This window comes from Neoarius graeffei, chromosome 5 (assembly GCF_027579695.1).
Source record: "Neoarius graeffei isolate fNeoGra1 chromosome 5, fNeoGra1.pri, whole genome shotgun sequence".
NCBI lineage: Eukaryota > Metazoa > Chordata > Actinopteri > Siluriformes > Ariidae > Neoarius > Neoarius graeffei.
Window position 1 is genome coordinate 47,310,882 of NC_083573.1, and position 19,314 is coordinate 47,330,195.

Sequence of the window (19,314 nt, forward strand, 5' to 3'; positions counted from 1 at the left end):
CAGCTGGCCGCGCTACAGCTCCCCGCCGACCACCGGCTGGCCTACGCGGACCTTCGTCGGGCTGTCCTCCAGCGGGTGGGGTGCACCCCCGAGCAACAACGTCAGCGCTTCCACGCTTTGCGCTTGGAGGAAGTCGGCTGGCCATTCGCGTTTGGCCAGCAACTCCGGGACGCCTGCTGGCAGTGGTTGAGGGCCGACAACCGCGACGCCGAGGGACTCATCAACCAGGTGGTACTGGAGCAGTTCATCGCGCGTTTACCAGCAGGAACCGCAGAGTGGGTCCAGTGCCACCGCCCGGCGTCGCTGGATCAGGCAGTCGAGCTGGCGGAGGACCATTTGGCGGCTGTCCCGACGGCAGGACAGCAGACGACCTCTTCTCTTCTCTCCTCTCTCTCTCTATCCCCCCTTGTCCTGTGTCTCCTCCTCGCCCCATTCCCCCACCGCGGGGGCTGGCCCCATTCCCCCACCGCGGGGGCTGGCGCCACCCCAGCCAGCCCGCTGCACCCGCGGTGCCCTCCCGTTTCTCCCTTCTGTGTCTGTCTCTCCCCTCCCTCAGGTGAGTGAGCCCCAGAGCACTAGTGCAGAGAGGAAGCCCGGGCCAGTTTGCTGGCGCTGCGGAAAGCCGGGCCACCTCCAACAGCAGTGCTCGGTAATGGAGGTGGGCGCGGTGGTTCGGATCCCCGACGCGCCAGGAGCCGCCCTTGATCGGGCCAGAGAGTATCGCATACCGGTGAGTATCCAAGGGGATACATATCAGGGGTTGGTGGATTCTGGCTGTAATCAGACCTCAATTCACCAAAGCCTGGTGCAAGACGAAGGCACTGGGGGGAGCACAATTGGTGAAGGTGTTGTGTGTGCACGGGGATGTTAACAACTACCCTCTAGTATCGGTCCACATTCTTTTTTGAGGGGAAAAATTTATAGTGAAGGCGGCGGTTAATCCTTGCCTTACCCACTTGATAATTTTGGGGACTGATTGGCGGGGATTTCGGGATTTAATGACACACTTAGTGAAGAGTGGGTCCTGCCATAGTTTAACAGGGGGAGGTCCCGGTGTCGCGTTGGCGGGAGCAGCTGTCACAGAGCTGTCTATGTCAGCTCCGCGTCAAAGTGAGGAGCCGCCGGCTCCTCCTCTCTCTGTTGGGGAATCCCTCGTGGATTTCCCGTTAGAGCAGTCGCGAGACGAGACTCTGCGGCATGCATTTGACCAAGTGAGAGTAATCGATGGTCAAACGCTCCAGCCAAACGCCACCCCGTCCTTCCCCTACTTTGCAATTATGAAGGATAGATTATACCAAGTGACGCAGGACACTCAAACTAAAGAGCGAGTCATGCAGCTTTTGATTCCGAAGAGCCACCAGGAATTCGTATTCCAGGTGGCTCACTTTAATCCCATGGCTGGACACTTAGGGCAGGATAAAACACTAGTCCGAATAATGGCCCGGTTCTATTGGCCAGAGATTCACGGCGATGTCCGTAAGTGGTGTACGGCGTGCCACGAATGCCAGTTAGTAAATCCAGCGGCCATTCCAAAAGCGCCTTTGTGCCCTCTACCGTTAATCGAGACCCCGTTTGAAAGAATTGGGATGGATCTCGTCGGGCCATTAGATCGGTCAACACGAGGGTACCGCTTTATATTAGTTCTGGTGGACTATGCAACGCGATACCCAGAAGCAGTACCTCTGCGCAATATCTCAGCACGCAGTATTGCAGAGGCACTCTTCCGCGTTATCTCCCGAGTTGGAATCCCGAAAGAGATTCTGACTGACCAAGGCATCTCGTTTATGTCATGTACACTGAATGAACTGTATGGGTTGTTGGGTATTAAGCCGATCCGCACCAGCGTGTATCACCCACAAACGGACGGTTTAGTTGAACGGTTCAATCGCACCCTCAAGAATATCATTAAAAAATTCGTAAGTGAGGACGCATGTAATTGGGATAAATGGCTTGAACCCTTGCTATTTGCAGTGTGAGAGGTCCCCCAAGCCTCCACGGGGTTCTGCCCGTTTGAATTGTTATACGGGCGTAAGCCGCGTGGCATTCTAGATGTGCCGCGGGAAAATTGGGAGGAGGGACCTTCACCAAGTAAAAATGAAATCCAATACGTTATTGACCTGCACGCAAAACTCCACACACTCACGCACCTAACTCAGGAGAATTTGCGGCAGGCCCAAGAACGACAAACCTGCCTGTACGACAAGGGTACGCGCCTTAGGGAGTTTGCACCGGGAGATAAAGTACTCGTACTGTTGCCCACATCGAGCTCCAAATTGGTCGCCAAGTGGCAAGGACCCTTTGAGGTCACATGGCGAGTCGGGGACGTTGACTATGAGGTGAGGCGAACGGATAGGGGTGGGGCGCTACAGATTTACCACCTCAACCTGCTCAAACTCTGGAATGAGGAGGTCCCCGTGGCATTGGTGTCAGTGGTTCCGGAGAAGGCAGAGCTGGGGCCAGAGGTTCAAAAGGGAACATTGGCATCACGTACCTCTCCGGTCCCCTGTGGAGACCACCTCTCCCCGACCCAACTCGCGGAGGTTGCCCAGTTGCAGACCGAGTTTTCGGACATGTTCTCGCCCCTGCCCGGCCGCACCAACCTCATAGAGCACCACATTGAGACGCCCCCGGGGGTGGTAGTGCGTAGCCGCCCTTACAGGTTACCCGAGCACAAGAAAAAAGTGGTTCGGGAAGAACTCGAGGCCATGCTCGAAATGGGCATCGTCGAGGAGTCCCACAGTGACTGGAGCAGCCCAGTGGTCTTGGTACCCAAGGCCAACGGGTCGGTCCGGTTCTGTGTAGACCAGTGGCGGCTGGTAGTCTTTCAAACAGGGGAGGCTGGTCGGTTACGATATTTCCAGATTTTAAAAGAAAAAACATCAATTTTGCCCATACTCTTGCCTCTGATCTGGCTGATTGTTGGCAGGGTCACAAACTGTGAAATAACAGGTTCTTTTGGCCCATTAGCCTACTGTCCAATATACATGATGGTGGTGTTGGGGGGGGTATATTTTAACATTTTAATATTGTGGCATGTTGTTTAAAAATTGATCATTATTGAAAGCAGCCCTTTGTCAGGAACCTCAGCAGTAGAGCTGGGTGCCACACATTTCATTCAATGACACTTTCCCTATATTTTACTTATTTTGACTGAGAAATGTTTTATTGACAATTTTGATAACCCTTCACTTTTAATCCAGGTCTGTAGTGTGAAATGTTCTCGGCTGTGTTTTTGTTTAAAAATGTTTTCCAAATTGTAGCTGTGTTTAATTCATATCCAGAAAAATATATATTCCAATATAATATACTCAGCATAAACATTTTAAATAGATTCTATATTTTTGGGCCATCCATGACATATTACTAAAGTAGCCTATTTACTGTTGTTGATGTGGGTCACTTGCTGTTAGCCAATTCACTTTCTCGTACCAGGAGAGCTGAAAGGAACGAGTATTATTCCCTACCTTTTTCACCAAGTCAATCTGAAGCGTTGGTCTACCCTGCTCTTTAATTTTAATTTTTCCCTCGAAAGGAAGACTGGCAAATGGCTTCGCCAAAATTAAATCAGCAATGCTCGGCATCCGTGCGCAGCTTTCTTGCTAGCTGACTAGCCCCCTCAAGTTCAAGTTCAGTCACTCAAATAAACGAAATTTCTGGAACTAAGATAGCAAACTTGACAACACTATATTTACACTTTATTTACAATGAAAATATATACAAACTAAAAAAGCTGGTAGAAACCGTATGTAATGAATGAAATCGAAATGTAAGCTGATCTCTTACAATACACTACAGCACTTGCGAATCCGCATGGGACTGAACTGAGATTCACCGCTGCCTGTCTATAGTTGAAACGAGCTGTCAATCAAAGAAAATATCCGGCCGCTTTCACCAATCACCAGTCTCCTCGCGGAAAGCTTTGCCATGTCCCTCCCATGTGAGGCTCGGAGTCTGTAGGCGGGCGTTTTCGCAGTATTTATCCAATAACCGTCTTGCATTTTGAGATTGAAAAGTGCATAGCTCCCAAATGCCGTTGAAGTCCACTGAGGCTGGGAGTCCGTGGGAGTCCGTAGGCGAGCATTTTCGCAGTATTTGTCCAATAATCGTCTGCATTTTGAGATTGAAAAGCGCAGAGCTACCAAATGCCATTGAAGCCCACTGAGGCTGCGCTGCATCGCGCTGTCACGAGGGGGAGAAACTCACGCACACATTAAAGTTATAAGGGCATTTTTAGAGGAGGCTGAGCCTCCCTCGTTGTCTTAGAGCAATCGCCCGTGGTGTAGACTATAGAAAAGTCAATGTGGTGTCTAAATTTGACGCGTACCCAATGGCTCATATTGATGAGTTGCTCGATCGGCTAGGCACGGCTTGTTTTTACTGGACACTGGATTTAACAAAGGGTTATTGGCAGATCCTCTTCACTCCATTATCCCGAGAAAAAATGGCCTTTTCCACACCGTTCGGCTTACACCAATTTGTCACACTTTCTTTTGGGCTGTTTGGGGCACCCGCTACATTTCAGCGGCTGATGGATAGGGTCCTCCACCCCCACGCCACCTATGTGGCCGCCTACCTCGACGACATTATTATCTATAGTAATGACTGGCCGAGGCACCTCGAACATCTGAGGGCCGTCCTTAGGTCGCTGAGGCGAGCGGGTCTCACAGCCAACCCGAAGAAGTGTGCGATTGGGTGGGTGGAAGTATGGTATCTGGGCTTCCACTTGGGCAACGGGCAGGTGCATCCCCAAATTAACAAGACAGCAGCAATTGCGGCCTGCCCGAGGCCCAAGACCAAAAAGGGGGTGAGACAGTTCCTGGGGCTGGCTGGCTATTATCGTAGGTTTATACCTAATTATTCAGACGTCACCAGCCCGCTGACTGATCTGACTAAAAAGGGGGTACCAGATCCGGTCCAGTGGACGGAGCAATGCCAGCGGGCTTTTTCTAAGGTAAAGGCTGCACTGTGTGGGGGGCCACTTTTACACTCCCCTGACTTTTCTCTCCCCTTTATGTTACAGACGGATGCGTCGGACAGAGGCCTGGGGGCTGTTTTGTCCCAGGAGGTGGAGGGGGAGGATCGCCCAGTACTGTATATCAGTCGCAAGCTGTCGGTGCGTGAGGGGCGCTACAGCACCATTGAGAAAGAGTGCCTGGCGATCAAGTGGGCGGTCCTTGCCCTCCGTTACTACCTGCTGGGACGCCCTTTCACCCTCTGTTCGGACCACGCGCCCCTCCAGTGGCTCCACCGCATGAAGGATGCCAATGCGTGGATCACCCGTTGGTATCTGGCACTCCAACCCTTTAACTTCAAGGTGATCCACAGGCCGGGGGCGCAGATGGTCATGGCGGACTTCCTCTCCCGTCAACGGGGGGGGAGTCGGCTGCAGGCCGGACGGCCGCCCGGCCTGATTCGGGCAGTGGGGGTATGTGGCAGCGGGGGCGTGGTCAAGCATCGGTCTGTGACCAGAGGGCAGAGTCAGGGAAGGTAAGTGGCAGAATCACTACACCTGACGTTAATTAATGTGTTTGTGTCTTCCCCAGTGACCGTGCCCTATTTAAGGAGAGGGAGCGAGAGCAGAGGGAGTTCTCTCCCCAACCAGACGACTGATGTGTGTGCAAGAGTGAATATAGAAGCTGAAAAGCTAAATAAAAGAGTTTTGTGAACTCAGTTCTGGCCTGCCGTCCTTCTGTGCTCCACCCACCTACACAAACTGTCACAGAGACATCTGGAAAAGTGTAGTAGGCAGACCCAAAGCACAAGCAGTCCTCCGCTATAAAATTTTTAACATATAGGTGCAAAATAGTGCATTCTGAGTGATCAAGAATGCAATATTTTGCATCTCGGAGTAAATAAAATGTTATTCCTGATTTCATGATTTACGTGGGTAATATGTGAAAAATTTAAAATTAATGAAAATAAAGCCTCTCTGGATAATTTCATGCCAATTTGACCCATTTTCAAGTTTTATGGGTCAACTTGTATGCAGTAAATTCTTGATTATTCAATGATTATTGTGACGGTCGAGACCATCTTCAAAATTCTGCAGGGGCCGAGGCTTTAATATGAAAATGTCAACCCTAAGAAGAGCTGCTTCAAGATTAGAACTGTAATAAAGAAAATATATGCTCCAAGATCTCTTGTGGAACCGAAATATTTAGTCAACTTTAAATATCAGAATTAAAGAGACAAAATATTTTTAAATGAGTATGATTTATACATATGTGTATAAATTTATACACCAGCCGGTGATAGAGCATTTACAGGTGGCAAAATCACCGGCTGTTGGTTGTTACTGACAAGGCTGGTATACAATAGCATATTAGGGCCATTGTAAGGGGGAAAAAATGGGAAAAAGTGTTTATGCTACTATTAAACACTTAATGCAGAAATGTTACTGAAACTTGTATTCAAATGTAATTCTATTAATTTAAACAAAAGCTAACACAAACTATCTTAACTTTGTATTTTATTTGACAATAAAGATCTCAATCAATCAAACCATGTGATTTTTACTGGCAACAAAATACGCAAATCAATAGACTTGACTTTTTTATAAAGTGTAAATCTCAGTCGGATAGAAAACGCATGCGTAGTACTGATACAGATACTAGTAAACAATGGCTGCTGTTATAGCCCAAACACAAGTCTGACCGTCTAAAAAGATCACTTTTCTCAGTGAATAAAAACAAATAAAGCATGTCACATAAAAATACAAGGAAATTTTATTTTTTTTGGAAAAAAAATCACTGAGTAGCCAGCGATGGAGCATTTTATAGGTGGCCAACTCATCGGCTGCCAGCTGTTATTGACAGGGTTGGTATACTATTGCATATTTGGACCATTGTAGAAAAAAAAAACAGAGCTGAGACGGGGATTCATTTGTGACTTCTTAATCTTGCCATTTCTGAGGTTTTCCTCACAAATGTATAACTTTATAATCTCGGAGAATATCCAAGTTTTTTCTTGTAAATGTACAGCTTTACCAAATATTACCCCCTTGCCTCAGCTCCATTTTTTTCACCTACAGTGGCCCTAACACACTGTCATAGTTGTGTAATAAATAACAAAAACAAAAGCGTCCGAATATTTTATTTCCCTTCGTTGTGTTTTTTTTTCTTCCCCTCTCTCAGTTAAAACCTGTTAATGCTGAAACAAGATTATACTGCAGCTATGAAATTCTTTGCTTGCAGCTTATTGTTTATGGTCAATACATGATAGGTGTCAATTAATTATAATTATCTACTCCTATAAATTTTCATCGTCAAATTGTATTTATGCATAGTCTTTGTCATGGCCAGTATATCGACTCGCTCAGGGCTGTTTCTTTTCATGCCTGCGTCTTCTATAGGAGCTATATGTTAGCTGATGTGTGGATTTGCCTTCCTGATAGGATGGCAGTATAATCCGGATTGATGATCGCAAATAAGACAGAAGACCTGTAGTGTCCCAGGAGACTGCAGCAAGCCTGAATATCACTGCACGCTGTTTACTGCAGTGAGTGGCTGATAGAAACTCATGCAGACCAACAGAGCAGGTGAACAGTTTATACCTTAGTCTTCAAATGCAATACTTTAAAGGGGAGAATGACGTAACCTTCATGTTTGGACTGTCACTTTAAAATATCACATATGAATAAAGCATGAGTCAGGAGCCTCATTCACACCCACACAGACCATTCTAATCTCACTGACCAGCCGTTTAAAGCAAAGATGGAAAGTACAAAATAAAATAAAGACCTTGGCTCATACAGACGTGAAACTCAGCTGTTTCTTTTGTTGTCCTGTCCTGAGCCTTTTTAGACAGTATTCACCAAATGTACCTCATCTACATATTTGTCACGACTCTTAACCCTCCAGTAGAGATGCATCAGTACCATTTTTGATACATACCTACAATTACATGCTTTCTTTTAAATACTCATTGATACCAATACTGATCCTGTAAGGAGTATTTAGCTTTTTATTTAGTATTTAGTAAGCTATCAGGGGCATCACAGAACATTTTATTTATATCTGTTTGTTTCCTCAGTTTGCATAGTAACCTTAAAGTCCGCACGTGTGTCCACACACACATACATGGCTTGTTCTTATAATGTCAGCTACTTTTTAATGAGTTGTTTTATGAGATGCATAGGCTCCAGCTTGCCTGCGACCCTGTAGAACAGGATAAACCGGCTAGAGATAATGAGATGAGTTACCTAGGCTTGAGTAGGAGTGCAATATAGAAGAGCAGATTTTGTTTCAATTTGGAAAAAAAATTTCACTTGTTTATTAATAAGCAATAGTGATATATTGATCATCAAGACCAATATACTGGGCAAGAGCTATTATTTTCTTTTTTTTTCCTCACCTGCAGTGTTGGTTGTTGCCCTAGTATGTTGCTAGCAATAAGCTCCTCATGAGATTTTTTTTTTAGGTGTTTGGTCAAGTTATTTATATTTCCTCCTGTTCATATTTTCACAGAGCAAAGTTTGCAATCTGCTTTGATTGCCATCATTATTCATGAAGAACAGTTCAGATTGCTGACATTACGTCACATAATATCATATGGAATTGGATGTTTGTACTATCAGAGCATGAACTGAATGTAGAGTTCAAGGTGTTGAGATTTTATATATATATATATATATATATATATATATATATATATATATATATATATATATATGGGTCATTCTAGAATTCGGGGTACATTTCGCATCTCTGAGATAAACCTTTTGTTATTTTCCACAAAAGAAATCTTTATTGAATCAGTTTTGAACAATAATACAAATTATGACAAACTTTCACCAACAGGAATTCTTGATGTACATTTTAGACTCAATTTATCCATAAAACATTCACTAAATGACGCCCACCCCTCACATTATTGGCTGTCTTCGACTACTGATTCATACATTCAACTTGAATAAACATGAAGTGATTCGGTCTAACAATCTGTTTTTTGGGGGGCTTATTGTAGTAACTGTTATAAAATCAATTGCATAGAAAGTCTATTTTCTGTATTATGTGAAATTTCAGCAATAAAAATATATATTACTTTTTCTGTCCCAATGTTTTTGTCAACACTGTTATAAAACCACATAAAATTCCACAAACCCACTTTATTAACCCACTTTTAAGACCTGCACCAAGAGATGTCACTTCCAGTGGCAGGAAACTTCAGAAAGGCAGTGAGGTATGCTATGTTTCTTCTCTCAATAATTTGAATAAAATGTTGAGGATACACAAACAGTAGATTAATTATTCATCAAATCTGTTATTGTGATATTGGAGTGAATCTCAGTCATTTTTTAAAAACAATAATATGATTAAAATTCATAAAATTGTTTTTATACATGCCATGTGGTATCTAGTTTGAGGTTAGCATGCGGAGTTAAGACACAAAATGGTGGGAAATGTCAACTCTGTTATCGTCAATTCTGTTAATGGATTGCTCAGTTTAATTTTATATATAATTTTTTTTTAATTTTTGAATAAATAATTAGTCTTACAGGTTTAAGGTTTGAAAATACTTGTAATGTTAAATTTGAAGTGTGTTCTATGACAAATGTTTAATGGAAAAAAAATCACTGAAAAACACTTGAAATGTACTTGCAATTGTAGAATAGGATATATATATATATATATATATATATATATGTATGTTAACCACAAACCCTTTGGGTTCTTTACTACGTCAAACTGAGCCACATTAGTTGTTTTAGGACCATAAAGCACAATAGTGACTTTTTTCTGAAAATAAATAACATCCATAAAAATGATAAATAAAAAAAAAATCAATATGTACATTTTATTAGCCAAACAAACACATTTCGTCTTTACAATCTCAAAAAAAACCCACCAAAACCTGTTATTCTGCACAAAACAAAGTCACAACTCACTGTGGTAGGTCTAACTAAGGCTACATCCACACGACAACGGCAACGAGATTTTTTTTTTAGCGGGTAAAAAAAATATCGCGTCCACATGGGCAACAGATCAGTAAAATATCAGGTACATATGGCAACGCAACGCTTGCTGAAAACGATGCAATACACATGCCACACCTCTACGTGCACTGTAAGACGGTCCCATCGGAGACAGCAGAACAATAGAAGAAGTAGGACGCATGCACATAAACCCCTTCTTCTACCCGGCGTGAATGAGTGAATGCTGCTTGTTCTAATCATGTGGTTGTGACGTCATCGTAAACAAATCCGTTCTACTCATCCAGACGACTTCGCAACGGCTCCGTTGCCAGATTTTTCCATTCTGGAAACCGTTCTCAAAAAATATCGTTTTGGGGCACCCAAAACGCCGGTGCCGTGTGGACGCCAGGCCGAAACGATAAATTTTATCGGATTCACCTGAATCCGTTGCCGTGTGGACAGGGCCTCAGTCTACCCCTTGTACACAGAGAAAGTAACACATGGCCCCATTCAGTAAGTGCATTGTCTTGCATGTTAAGACATTGTACTGAATGAATAAAGGCCAGGAATAATAGTCACAGAACCACCATTTGTGTGCCAGCCACTGTTAACAACAGAGATCAACTCTAATCAATGTGTTCAAGGATTAATGTAGAAGTGTCTGAAAACCAAATGTAATTAGTGACATAAGTTAAATAACCTGCCTCAGCTGTCTAATGTAAATCAGTATTCCTCTTAGGAAACAAAATTGAAAGGATGGTCTCTTGGTTAGGGTGTGGGTTTCCTCCGGGTGCTCCGGTTTCCCCCACAGTTCAAAGACATGCAGTTAAGTAAACATGGGGTGGCTTTGGGCTGAAGTGCCCCTGAGCAAGCTACCTAACCCCCAACTGCTCCCCAGGTGCTGTAGCACAGCTGTCCACTGCTCTGGGGGTATGTGTGTGTGCGCTCATCGCTCACGGGTGTGTGTGCATGTGTGTGTTCACTGCTTCAGATGGGTTAAATGCAGAGGATGAATTTCACTGTGCTTGAGTGTGCATGTGACAAATAAAGGCTTCTTCGTCATCATCGTCAATGTACGTTCGTTATAAAGTATGAGAATAAATAAAAATTTAGTTACAATATTAGTTAGTTAGTTGCCTGCTGGAGATCTATTATAGCTTTACTGAGACTGGTGTGAACCATAAGCATCTGTGTCAGACATCAGGGACTGAGGAAAGCATCATCTCAATGTTCTGGCTTGACTTTCTGTTTGCAATCAATCAATCAATCAATCAATCAATCAATCAATCAATCAATCAATCGTAACGCTCCAGATAATACCAGAAGGAAATGCTAAATGAGGACTTATAATATCCTCTTCAGGCCAATAAAACATTTAAATAGCCAGAAGGCCCAGGTGGCCTTTGGGTTACCTTCCTCTAAATAGAAATTGAGTGCACCAAGAGTACTGAAGAAGAAGAAAATTCCTTTAGCAAACACACACCCACTCTCTCTCTCTCTCTCTCTCTCTCATGTTACACAAAGAAGCCAACGGCAGATTTTCATTAATAATTAACAGGCAATAAGGTTTAAATTAGTGATGAAACTCAAACAGTTTTGGTTTGGGTTTTTTACAATGCAAGGATATGCAAGGTGCATCCATTTGGACACACGATGGTTCATATATAGCCTGAGAATCCCAGTTGGTTTAGTTTCTTATGGATACTGAATAATTTATGATGTAGGAGCACACTTAGCTTAAAGGAAATCAAATTCAGAAGCATGAGCCTTAGATTATACACACAGTGACCTTTAATCATCAGATTTGTGTAGCAATGAGCGCAGGTTTGAGCGCATGGAACGATGTATGAACAAATTTGCATTTGATTCATGTGTCAAAATAAGCCGTGACTTCTGAAGCAGTTGTAAGCTAGTAAGCTCCCAGCCCTTGTTCATACGTCATACCATACAACCAAATTTACCCTTGTATAACTTAAACGAAACCCACACTACATTATGCAGGTCTTATGAAAGTCTCTCATCTCATTATCTCTAGCCGCTTTATCCTGTTCGACAGGGTCACAGGCAAGCTGGAGCCTATCCCAGCTGACTACGGGCGAAAGGCGGGGTACACCCTGGACAAGTTGCCAGGTCATCACAGGGCTGACACATAGACACAGACAACCATTCACATTCACACCTACGGTCAATTTAGAGTCACCAGTTAGCCTAACCTGCATGTCTTTGGACTGTGGAGGAAACCGGAGCACCCAGAGGAAACCCACGCGGACACGGGGAGAACATGCAAACTCCACACAGAAATGCCCTCGCCGGCCATGGGGCTCGAACCCGGACCTTCTTGCTGTGAGGCGACAGCGCTAACCACTACACCACCGTGCCGCCGTCTTATGAAAGTGAGTTTGTAAAATGAATAATTCAACAGGCTACACGTGTTTAAATATAAAATTAAATAGAGAGAGGAAAAAAATTTCAGTGATGTCTGGAAGAGGACAAAAGTAGAGGGTGTTTAAAAATGTTTTTTTATCATTTCACAATCTAATAACTTACAGGGCATCATGGCCTTTGTAAAATACCAGGTGTTTTTTCAACCCATTTTCTCCCAAAGGTCATTTGCTAATTCCTAAACCACTTGCTAGTTCTCTCCAATCAAAAGGGCTTAACACATGCTTCATCTAAGACACGTCAAAGCACATTCTGAACTGCTGCTCATGCTATGTCATGGAGAAGCTGGTCACTCTGAGGGAAGCGTTAACAGACCTCTTCTGCATAAACAAGCTTTTCAGGTTGCTAAAATGTTACATTCCATTTTTCACTCATTGAAATAAGTACGCACAAACCCTGGCCATGCTCAACTTTGATGAACGAGGGACAATTTGTGAGCCAATTAATCCACGATTTAAAACAGCACCATATCTTTATAGATGTACTGAGTTTAGAGTATTGGTCTCATTACAAGTGGCCAGGCAACAAAATGCATGCCATTCTATCAACATTTTAAAAATTTTCTCAGAGGTCTTCATTCAATCAGGAGAGATGACATGCATTAATTGCTTTTCTTTTGGTCAGACCATCCAGAAATTTTCATCACACCAGCAGCATGGACTTGAAGTGTTGCTATGGCAGCTAGGAAGACCTTGGGGACTTTTCTACAGAGGCAGAACTCGTGTGTGTTCTGTAGAGTGTGTGTGAGTGTGTTTGTGTGAGCACCTGGAAGAACATGACATACTTTCTAGTGATATCTCGATCCTGAAAGATGCTGACATGATTTAGGGACTCACCGATTTCCCCAGTTTATTACATACTGGAACATTTGTTGCTTGTGTTAGTTTACAGAATTAATCTTGACACAATCCCGGCTTTAATCATCCATGAAAAGGGAAAATTGCATTGAGACTCAAGCCGCAAAATGAGTTTAATTAATTCAGATAAGCTCTTTGGTAATTTTCACACAGGATTATACAGCTTCAACCAGCCCATGTCCCTCCCACCCTCCCCCTCACTGCAGCCATCTCTCCTTCTTCCCTCAACATACCTCCCCCCAGTCATCGCAGCAGCCCCCTCCTCCCCCACCTCAACACTTCCTCCATGCATCACTGCATCAGAGGTCAACTGAGGAAGCTTCACCCCAGGAAAGCAGCAGGCCCAAATAAGGTGTGTCTCCGACTACTGAAGACCTGCGCTGCTGAACTGGGAGAACCACTCCAACACATCTACAACCTCAACCTGCAGCTGGGGAGTGCCCACCCTCTGGAAGACATCATGCATTGTTCCAGTTCCCAAGAAGAACCAGCCCAGCGAGCTGAACGACTTCCAACCGGTGGCACTCACTTCACATCTGATGAAGACATTTGAGCGGCTCTTCCTCAGCCTCCTCAGACCCCAGGTGCAACATGCACAGGACTGTCTGCAGTTTGCGTACCGGGCAGGTGTTGGTGTGGAAAACGCCATCCTCTACATGCTACACCGAGCCCACTCACATCTGGATAAGGGAAATGGCACAATGAGGATCCTCTTCTTGGACTTCTCGAGTGCCTTCAACACTATCCAGCCCCTTATGCTTCAGGACAAACTGAACAGGATGCGAGTGGACCCCTGCCTGGTCACCTGGATCTCCAGCTACCTCACCGACAGGCTGCAGTACGTCAGGCTGAAGGACATCACGTCTGACACTGTGATTAGCAGTGTCACCCCAGGGCACGGTGCTAGCCCCTCTTCTCTTCACCCTGTACACCACGGACTTCTGCTACAACTCGGAGCTGTGTCACATTCAGAAGTTTGCCGATGACACAGCCATCGTGGGGTGTATCAGGGATGACAGAGAGGAGGAGCATAGGAGCCTGGTGAGGGACTTTGCCGTTTGGTGCAACAGGAACCATTTGCAGCTCAACACCTCAAAGACCAAGGAGCTGGTCATTGACTTTGGGAGGTCCAGACCAAGGTCACGACCAGTTCTGATCAAGGGAGTTGAGGTGGATTCCTACAAGTACCTCGGGCTGTGGCTGGACAGCAAGCTGGACTGGACTTGCAACATCAACCACTTGTACAGGAAGGGACAGAGCAGGCTATACTTCCTGAGGAGGCTGTGGTCCTTTAACATCTGCAGGAAACTCCTGCGGATGTTCTATCAGTCCGTGGTCGCCAGTGTCCTGTTTTACACCGTGGTGTGCTGGGGGGGCAGCACATCCAAGAAGGACACATCCAGGCTAGACAAACTGATCAGGCGGGCCGGCTCTGTGGTCAGCATGAACCTGGACTCTCTGGTGATGGTGGCAGAGAAGAGGACTATGGACAAATTACTGAACATCATGGACGATGCCAGTCATCCTCTGCACACCATCATCAGCAACCAGAGGAGCCTGTTCAGTGACAGAATGCTCCTTCCTAAGTGCAGGACTAACAGACTTAAAAACTCCTTTGTCCCTCATGCCATCAGACTGTACAACTCCTCTCTGGGGGGAGGAGGGGTAACAGGAGGACAGAGGATGGGAAGTAGCAGTAGCCTAGCCTAACGATAAGCAATACTGGACAATGTGCAATATAAATGTGTAATATAATGTGCAATACCTCTCCTGCTGGACTTTTTTTTTTCTCCCCATATCTTATGCTTTTATATATTTGTATATGTAAACATTTTATTTCAATTTATCTCGAAGTTTTCTCTATTTTCTATTCTCTGTTTATCCTGTAATGATGCTGCTGGAATTTTAATTTCCCTGATGGAACCCTCCCAAAGGGATCAATAAAGTTCTATCTAATCTAATCTTTCCATGACATTCCCGGAATTATAAACAACTGATATCTTGTGTGTATGTGTAGTATGTACGTGTGTGCATGGGTGAACTTATAAAATGTACTGTTTGTGTTATGTAAACAAGTTGTGCTGTATTGGTAACATACATCCCAAGTCTCCCGGAAGTTCCGGGAGTCTCCCGCATATTGATAGCGGCTCCCTGATGCCTGCAAATTACATACAATCTCACGGAATCGAGAGCAAGTGAGCAAGCTTCATCCCGAACCGACCAGATGCAAACTTGTGTACGTCACAATAACAGGCCCACGCAGCCTGTGGTGTGGTGGCACACTATTGAGTAGGGTAGAGTGCGGTTTAGGATGTGGCCAATTTCACAATGCGTATTTCCAGTTTAAGGAAAAAAAAAAAGCAAGTGTACGTGCGTGCCCTCTGGTGTGCACGCACTTGCAATGTGGCGGCAACAGCGCATGAGGCATGTTTTCTCCCGCCTCTGCGTGCACTGTTTGGTCAAAGCAGTGGAGAGGAGAAGAGATGAACCGGCCGCCATCTTCCACGCGCTTCTCCCTCTAACAATGATTCAGTCAGTCAGTGCATAGGAGCAGGAGCATCATGGCAGAGGCAGAGTGCCCCAAGAAATGAAAATATAAGACACATTTTACATCAGACTACATAAAAGTGTACCCTTGTCTGATAAGAGTAAGGAATACTCTGGGTGTCCAGATTCAATCAGTAAGGAGCTTAATATATGGCACATAGTAGTTATCATAGTTTATGGGTTGGGGGCAGCTAAGTTCCCAAGTCAGGGTGTCAGCTATGAATCTGAGTGAAGTGTGTGAATTTAGGTATTGTTCATCTCCAAAAGGCCACCCCAAAATCCACCAGAATGCAGGAAATCACATCAACCAAATCCAAAATTTTCTGGGGCAGTACCCCCATACCCACTGGCAATGTATTTGTCCCCCCCCAAAAAAAAAATTCCCCAAAGGGGGGGCAACCTCCCTGAAATTAATTTTGTCAGGTTGGAATGTCTGTAGTAATTAATCTGCATGTCTCATTACTGAGTCCGGTGGCGATACGGAGTTTAGGAGTTAAACTAACGCAGCGGATTTCACAGTGTTCTCATGTCTAATACTTTATTGCTTCACTCTTATATTTAAATCCTTTTGTTTCTATAGACACTGGCAACAAAATGACATCTTGTACAAACTCACATGGGAAGCCATGGCCTCATGGTTAAAGAAGCAGCTTTGGGACCAAAAGGTTGCTGGTTTGATTCCCTGGATCAGCAGGAATGGCTGAACTGCCATTGAGCAAGGCATCTAACCCCCAACTGTATGTTGTATGTCGCTCTGGATAAGAGCGTCTGCTAAATGCCTGTAAGGTAATGTAATCATGGGCACAGAAATTATTGGCTGCCAGGTGTGCACTATTAATTCTGTAAATAAGGACACCTCTAAATACATGTTGGGATATAAATGTGGCAGGTCTATAATACATCACGCTCCTTATTGATTTAATTTGTTTGGAGATTGGGTTGTATGGTAGTGCATCGGTAAGCACTGTTGCCTCACAGCAAGAAGTTTCTGGGTTTGAACCTCATGGTTGACTGGGGCCTTTCTGTGTGGAGTTTGCATTTTCTGCCTGTGTGGGTTTCCTCTGGGTGGTCCAGTTTCCTTCCACAGTCCAAAGACATGCGGATTAGGTCAACTCAAAGTCCTTCCCGCACCATTCATGGCGCGTTTGGTGGCGCCAATCTCCGTTTCTCTCGCCTATATTGCATAGCTATGGTTACAGTGGGGGGCTAGTCCTCTGGTAACCGCGAGAGTTCCCCACTTGCATCTGTATTGCAGCGTGCCTTGCCAGTTGGCAGGGGGCACCATTTTATGATGATCTTTGGTATGACCCGACCATGAGTAGAACTCACGATGTCCCGATCAAGAGGCGGCCACTCACCGGTGTAATTAGGTCAACTGGCTACTCTAATTTGCCTGTTCATCTTTGTGTGGCCCCAGCTCACCTGTGATACCGCAATGGATCAGTGGTATAGATAATGGATGTTTGGAAAGTGCAAAACTTTAGAGAACATGAAGCCTGACACACTGCATCACCACATCACCCTCAATATGGCAGTGAAAAAATCTCTACTCTGTCCCGATGTTCACAGGGACAGCACTGATGAAGACGTTAATTATTTTTCTTTCTCTGCCTGATTAACCTGAGCTCCCTGCAAGCATCACTGAAATAATGAAGCATGTTAGGTGCACACAATTTAAGACTCCTTTTAAATCTCACTTTTTCTCTTTTTGTTATCATTCTGTCTGGCTAGCTCTGCTGTCATTTGGTTTGATTTGAGTTTATTTGTCCGCCACACACACACTATACAGATGACTTGTAACCACGTGATCAAAATGTGCTATGTCATGAGCGTCCACCATGATGGTGGATGCACAAAGCAACTAGGACGACAGCCGCTGAAAGTGTGTCTGTAATCAATGCTGAATTTTCTCAGTATTACCACGATTTGAACAATCAAGTGAAGATTCGATACAAAGAGAAAATAGATATGTGTGGTTTTGATCCATCCATCCATTATCTGTATCCGCTTATCCTGTTCTACAGGGTCACAGGCAAGCTAGAGCCTATCCCGCGAGAGGCGGGGTATACCCTGGATAAGTCGCTAGGTCATCGCAAGGCTGAGTGGTTTTGATCCATATTATTTAAAAAAGTTGGACTTTTCTGAAGATAAGACGCTTCTACCGACCATAAAGTACCCAGATATCGCGTTCTATCTGGTTCGGCTGCCGAAGAATCAAGCCCGACCTTGGACGAAACATAGCCCATGTTCTGAGTGGGTGCCCAGTCTGGATTGTTTCTATCATATAATTTTGCTGATGCTCCTAGAAGCAAAATGGTACTAATACACGTGTTAAAATTATAACAATGACCGAGTGAACCACAACAAGAGAACGCTCATTTTATAGCAAAATTCCAGCAACACGAAATAAAATTCTTCCATGATATCAAGAAAGCTTTTGAATCTCACCTGAGACAAAATGATTACTGCAAACACGAGCTGTTTTGGTTTTAACCTCTGTTAGATCAGCCCTGCTGATGTTGTTCAGCCGTGCTCGTCTCCTCTCTTCTCCGTACTAAGCCTCAGAGTTTCCTCGACCTCTTTCCGAATCACGGATGGAATTCTAAAAAATCGGAACGTGCCACGGTCACGAGTACTGTTGTGACCAGAACCATATACAGCACAAAGATATGGCATAACTAAAAGAACGCTTAAAGAAGTGGAAAAACAAAGAGAGTTGCGCACGCGTGACTGTTTTGTATGGAATGTCGCTTGACCCCGCATTTGTATATCCACCAACATGGCCGACATCCGGGTTTCTATTTTGCTTTGATGTCATTTGCAAGTCAAGCATAAAGCATCCTTGTGTTTATGAAAGGCGCTATATATAAATTAAACATTATTATTAAAGTCATTTTTGATAGTCTGGACCTATTAACCTGCATTACATGTTATTGTTTTATTTTATATTTTCCATCACCTTTTACAGTTAACTTGGTAAAGGAAAGCCCCAGACTGGTTACCACTGTGTACTTCTTAGCCTTCATCTCATCTTTTGTTTTGTAATATCAGAAAACTTCGTAGCCTTGGAGTTGTTCTCTCTTACATAATCTAGCACAAGTGTTAGTCAATATTCCTTCACAGACTCCCAAACTGAGATGCGGGAAATTGTACAACCTCTCTTCCTCAGATTATTGTTCTATTGTCTTTAATGTGCACATTGGCTGACAAAGCAGGCAGTGAGCCTCTGCAGTGCAGGGACCAGAACCCATGAAAATAACCTGTAGTAAACACAGCTCTGTGATTAGATCTTGCGGCTACTCCTGATGAAACAATGATGCATCACTGTCTAAGTATTTAACACATACTGACACTTACAAACATCTGCGTCTTTCTCATATTGCATACATAGATCCAGAAGCTAAACATACCAAAATCACAACTCAAAAAGCGTTAATAAGTGTACTTGTGGCTCTCTGAAGACCATGCAGTTTATCTAGAATTGTACAAAATCTCCATTTAATTCTGTGTTAAGTCAGATCCAATGTGGTGCAATGTGAAATCAGATTCTGTTTA